This window comes from Medicago sativa, chromosome 4 (assembly GCF_051527215.1).
Source record: "Medicago sativa cultivar Bolivia chromosome 4, Bolivia_mono, whole genome shotgun sequence".
NCBI classification, from domain to species: Eukaryota; Viridiplantae; Streptophyta; class Magnoliopsida; order Fabales; family Fabaceae; genus Medicago; species Medicago sativa.
Genome location: NC_140752.1, coordinates 16,736,501 through 16,742,500, shown reverse-complemented (window position 1 = coordinate 16,742,500; position 6,000 = coordinate 16,736,501). Strand labels below are relative to the sequence as shown.

General features: G+C 38.8%; 1 pseudogene; it reads left to right on the top strand.

The window, feature by feature from the left end:
- LOC146926787 (uncharacterized) overlaps positions 1-4,309 on the top strand; it is a 5,067-nt pseudogene extending 758 nt beyond the window's left edge.
- Positions 4,310-6,000: the final 1,691 nt, after the last annotated feature.

Here is a 6,000-nt window from a genome sequence, read left to right as displayed (position 1 = left end):
TGATACTACTTCTACATCTCCATGTAAAACATGTAGTGAATGCAAACTAGGTCGTGTTGAGCAATTAAATTTTATTCAAAATAACCAAGGGGTAAGTTTTGACCAAAGCCCTAATGAAAATCCCTTGGTTCAAAGAACAACACCACCAAGTTATGCTAATGATCAAGAGGTTATTCAAAAGTCTAATCTTGAACTTTTAATGGAAAATTATCTTCTTAACCAAACCGAGCAGCTCAAAGAGCTTGCAAATCAAACTAGACTTTTGAATGACTCTTTTGTTTCACTTACATCAAAAGTAGACTCTATCTTCTCTCACAACAAGGTCCTAGAGGCTCAGCTCTCTCTAGTTGTTCAATTTTGCCAACCTAGAATGAACGCCGTTACACTTAGGAGTGGTAAGCAATTAGAAGACCCCTTAAGAGTCAAGCCTAGTGAGGAAGAGACTAGCAACCCACAAGGTGAGATGGCTAAAGAAGAAAGTGAGAAACCACAAAGTGAGGAAGTTACACCACCTCCCTTCAAACCAAAGATTCCTTTCCCTCAAAGATTTGCCAAGTCTAAGCTTGATGAGCAATTTAAAAAGTTCATTGAAATGATGAATAAAATCTACATTGATGTTCCCTTCACCGATGTCCTAACTCAAATGCCCACCTATGCTAAATTTTTAAAAGAAATTCTTTCAAAAAAAAGAAAAATTGAGGAGAGTGAAACGGTGAACCTTACGGAGGAATGTAGTGCCATTATCCAAAATAAGTTGCCACCCAAGCTTAAGGATCCAGGAAGTTTCTCAATACCTTGTGTCATAGGGTCTGAAATAGTAAAGAGGGCAATGTGTGACTTAGGAGCTAGTGTCAGTTTGATGCCTTTATCTCTTTATGAGAGATTGGGATTGGGGGAGCTTAAGTCAACTAGGATGACCCTACAATTAGCGGACCGTTCCCTTAAGTATCCAGTTGGAATCATAGAGGATGTCCCTGTCAAGGTAGGAGAAATCTACGTCCCTACGGACTTTGTTGTGATGGAAATAGAGGAGGATAACCAAGTAGCCATACTTTTGGGAAGGCCCTTCCTTGCTACCGCTGGGGCTATAATTGATGTTAAACATGGAAAATTGGAATTTAATGTTGGTGAAGATACTGTTGAATTTGAACTTGCTAAACTTATGAAAAATCCCTCCATTAAAGACTCTTGTTGCATGTTAGATATAATCGACCGTTGTGTGAAAGAATGCTCCTTAGCATCAACTACACATGATGGTTTGGAGGTATGCTTGGTTAGTGATGCAGGTACAAAGCTAGAAGGAGATGCCAAAGCCTACGAGGAGTTATTGAATGAAAACCCTCCCATGGAAGGTTTGGGCATGGAAGAATTAATGAAAGAAGAAGCAGCCCCTCTACCAAAAGAGGCGCCAAAGGTGGAACTCAAACCACTCCCACCAAGCTTGAGGTATGAATTCTTGGGCCCTAACTCAACCTACCCTGTTATTGTGAATGCAAACTTGAATGAGGTAGAAACTGAAAAATTACTCTATGTCCTCAAGAAATACCCTAAGGCTATAGGTTATACCATTGATGACATCAAGGGAATAAACCCCTCATTGTGTACACATAGGATACTACTTGAAGAGGACTATAAGCCCTCCGTTGAGCACCAAAGAAGGTTAAATCCTAACATGAAAGAAGTTGTGAAAAAGGAAGTCTTAAAACTCCTAGATGCAGGTGTTATTTATCCAATTTCTGATTCTAAATGGGTTAGTCCAGTTCAAGTTGTACCTAAAAAGGGTGGTCTCACTGTTATTAAAAATGATAAAAATGAATCCATTGCAACTAGAACTGTCACCGGTTGGAGGATGTGTATTGACTATAGGAAGCTTAACAAAGCAACCCGTAAAGATCACTTCCCACTCCCTTTTATAGACCAAATGTTAGAAAGGTTAGCGAAGCATTCACACTTTTGTTACTTAGATGGCTATTCCGGATTCTTCCAAATACCCATCCACCCTAATGACCAAGAGAAAACTACCTTCACTTGCCCTTTTGGTACTTTTGCCTATAGGAGAATGCCCTTTGGTCTTTGCAATGCTCCCGCTACTTTTCAAAGATGCATGATGTCTATCTTTTCTGATTTTGTTGAAGATATAATGGAAGTTTTTATGGATGATTTTTCTGTGCATGGATCCAGTTTTGATAATTGCTTAACTAACCTGGAAAAAGTTTTAGAAAGATGTGAACAGGTGAACTTAGTGCTGAATTGGGAGAAATGCCGCTTCATGGTAAGAGAAGGAATCGTCCTAGGACACTTAGTTTCTGAACGAGGTATAGAGGTAGACAAAGCAAAAATCGAAATTATTGAAAAAATGTCTCCTCCCACCTCAGTAAGGGAAGTAAGGAGTTTCCTAGGACATGCCGGATTTTACCGCCGTTTCATCAAAGACTTTTCTTCAATCACTAAGCCACTAACCAGTTTGCTCCTTAAGGATGCAGATTTTGTGTTTGATGATGCATGCCTAAAAGCATTTTGCAGGTTAAAAGAAGCTTTGGTCACTGCCCCAATCATACAACCGCCAGATTGGAACTTACCCTTTGAAATAATGTGTGATGCAAGTGACTATGCAGTTGGGGCCGTGTTGGGACAAAGAAAAGATAAGAAGATGCACGCCATTTATTATGCAAGTAAGACCCTTGATGGGGCACAGGTAAATTATGCTACAACTGAGAAGGAACTATTAGCAGTAGTCTATGCTATTGACAAATTCAGGCCATACTTGGTAGGATCAAAAATCATTATTTACACAGATCACTCGGCAATAAAATATTTGTTAAATAAGAAAGATGCCAAACCAAGTTTGATCCGATGGATTTTGCTCCTCCAAGAATTTGACATTGAAATAAAGGATAAAAAGGGCACTGAAAATGTTGTAGCTGATCACCTGTCCCGCCTTAGGGAACCCAATGAGGATGAGTTGCCTTTGGATGATTCCTTCCCGGATGACCAACTCTTCTTATTGGCACAAACTAACACACCGTGGTATGCAGATTTTGTTAATTTTCTTGCAGCAGGAGTACTACCACCTAACTTGAACTACCAGCAAAAGAAAAAATTCTTCCATGATCTCAAGCACTACTATTGGGATGAGCCTTACCTCTTCAAAAGAGGCTCGGATGGAGTTTTTAGAAGATGCATCCCTGAAAGCGAGGTAAGTAGTATTCTTCACCATTGTCATTCCTCCTCCTATGGTGGTCACGCCAGTAGTCAAAAAACTTCTTTTAAAATCCTTCAATCTGGTTTCTGGTGGCCATCACTTTTTAAGGATGTGCATCTCTTTGTTTCTAAATTTGACAATTGTCAACGCACCGGTAATATTACTAAAAGGAATGAAATGCCCTTAAACAACATCCTTGAAGTTGAAATTTTCGATGTATGGGGTATTGATTTCATGGGGCCATTTCCTTCTTCTTTTGGTAATCAATACATATTGGTGGCCGTTGATTATGTGTCCAAATGGGTTGAGGCCATTGCCTCCCCCACCAATGATGCACATGTAGTTATGAAATTGTTCAAGAAAATTATCTTTCCAAGGTTCGGGGTGCCAAGGGTTGTCATAAGTGATGGAGGGTCTCACTTCATTTCTAAAAATTTTGAAAAACTTTTACAAAAATATGGAGTGAAACATAAAGTTGCAACACCCTATCACCCACAAACTAGTGGACAAGTCGAGGTCTCAAATAGATAAATAAAGGCCATCCTTGAAAAGACAGTTTCTATCTCTAGGAAAGATTGGTCAAGTAAGCTTGATGATGCTCTTTGGGCCTATCGAACGACTTACAAAACTCCCATTGGAATGACTCCTTTTAAGCTAATTTATGGGAAATCTTGTCACCTTCCGGTTGAACTCGAGCACAAGGCTTATTGGGCAATTAGGAACCTTAACTTGGACCCAAAACTAGCCGGTCAAAAAAGGAAACTTCAAATGAGTGAGTTAGAGGAACTTAGGTTAGATGCCTATGAGAATGCTCGCATTTACAAAGAAAGAACAAAAAAATGGCATGATAAACATATCCTTAAAAAGGACTTCAAAATAGGTGACCTTGTACTACTCTTTAATTCTAGGATGAAGCTCTTTCCAGGAAAACTAAGGTCTAGGTGGTCTGGTCCGTTTCAAGTCCGCAAGGTCTATCCCTATGGGGCTATTGAAATCTTTTCTGAAAAAACCGGACCATTCAAAGTTAACGGACATAGGCTAAAGGTTTATAATGTAGGGGAAGGGACTGAAGTAGTGGCTGCTTGGAGACTTATTGACCCGCCTTAAAGATGTTTTTCTTTTTGTCAAGCTAATGACGGTAAAAGAGCGCTTCGTGGGAGGCAACCCATGCTTTTAACTGCTTTTGTTTTGTTTTTCTTTGTTCTAAGTTGTTTTGTAGGTAATTGTCCAAGTATGATTCGACAAGAATTCAAGAAATTGAAAATTTTTGAAGCCTCCTTATCAGAAGGTTGGCACGGCCCGTGCTAAGGTGGGCACGGCCGTGCCATGTTTTTCAAGCAAAATGGGGGGCAAGGAAACAGAATGTTGGCACGGCCCGTGCTGAGGTTGGCACGGCCGTGCCAGCTTACAGATCCCAAAATTCATCAATTTTTGCTATTTATAGCACACTGTGAGCTTTCTGCACCCCTTTCTTCCATTCTATTTCTTCTTCTTCTTTTTAATTTCTTTTTCTTTTGAATCATTGTGGACAATGCTTCTCCTAAGTGTGGGGGGGGGGGGGGGGGGGGGGGCTAATAAAGTGTCTAGAGTCGTAGTGTTCCCAAACTCCCTTGAACTTTATTCTTTTGTTTTGTTTTTATAGCAAGAGGCATGATTAGTAGCTTGTTTTTAATGTAAAATATGGCATAAAAATTTTTGTTTTGTCTCTTCTTTAAAGGTTGTTTCTTGTACATGAAAGTAGTTTCTTGTGTTCTTGCTATACCCATGTCATGTTTTATTGTGAAATTCTCCAATGAGAAAAGCACCCGGTTGCAATCTTTGAGCAAATGTATGAATAGGTATTTTAAGGAACACGTTCTATCTTTAGTGTTAACTTAGACCCTTTAAAGTCTTAAGAGTAAAAGTAGTATAAGTTTGTGTGGGAAAATTAATCAAATTGTTCTTAATTGTTATATTCTTCTTAATTGTTAAAGTTATAATGGGGCGGGAGAATGGCACCAACATGTGGGGGAAAGGACAATCCCTAACTTCCTAATTGTGGTGGTGACTCCCTAATTTGAACTTAAAGTGAAACAAATTCATCAATGCTAGGGGGAAAGGACAATTACATCCGAGAAGACTTCCTACGCGGAGATGAAATAAAATAAAATTTTGCAGCAATGCTTAGGGTGATTTTGAATCTAGGGGGAAAGGACAATTACATCCGAGAAGACTTCCTATGAGGATAGATAGCCCCTAAGCATCTGCAGCCCCTTGTGCTTAATTGATAAATTAATTCAATCTTAACTTAAATTCCCATCACTCTTATATGAAATGAAGAAAGGACTTTTCTCGGTTACTTTAGCACTAAGGATAGAACCTATTCCTCATAATATCTGTCTTATACAGGAGCAAGAAAAGGGTTGGACTGCACACACACACTCACTTGAGACTTGATGTTGGGTAGAATAGGTTCATGAGAAGTATTTGAAATTGTAATTAGTGTACTTGAAGCAAAGCCTTTCTTTTTGAGACATGTGTTCTTAATATTGCCATAACCAAATCTTTTGTTGCTGCTATGTTTGCTGCCTTTTGCTTGAGGACAAGCAAAGATTCAAGTGTGGGGGAGTTTGATGAGTCATAGATAGTCTTATTTATTGCCTTATTTAGTTTAGTTTTATTTTAGATTTGATTTTATTTTATTGCATTTTATTTTAGTTTAGAATATTTTACTTCAAATTGTGTTTTATTTTATTTTAGGAATAAATATATGGTGGAAGGTGCCTTGGAGCAAAAGAAAGAGGACTGGAACAAATACA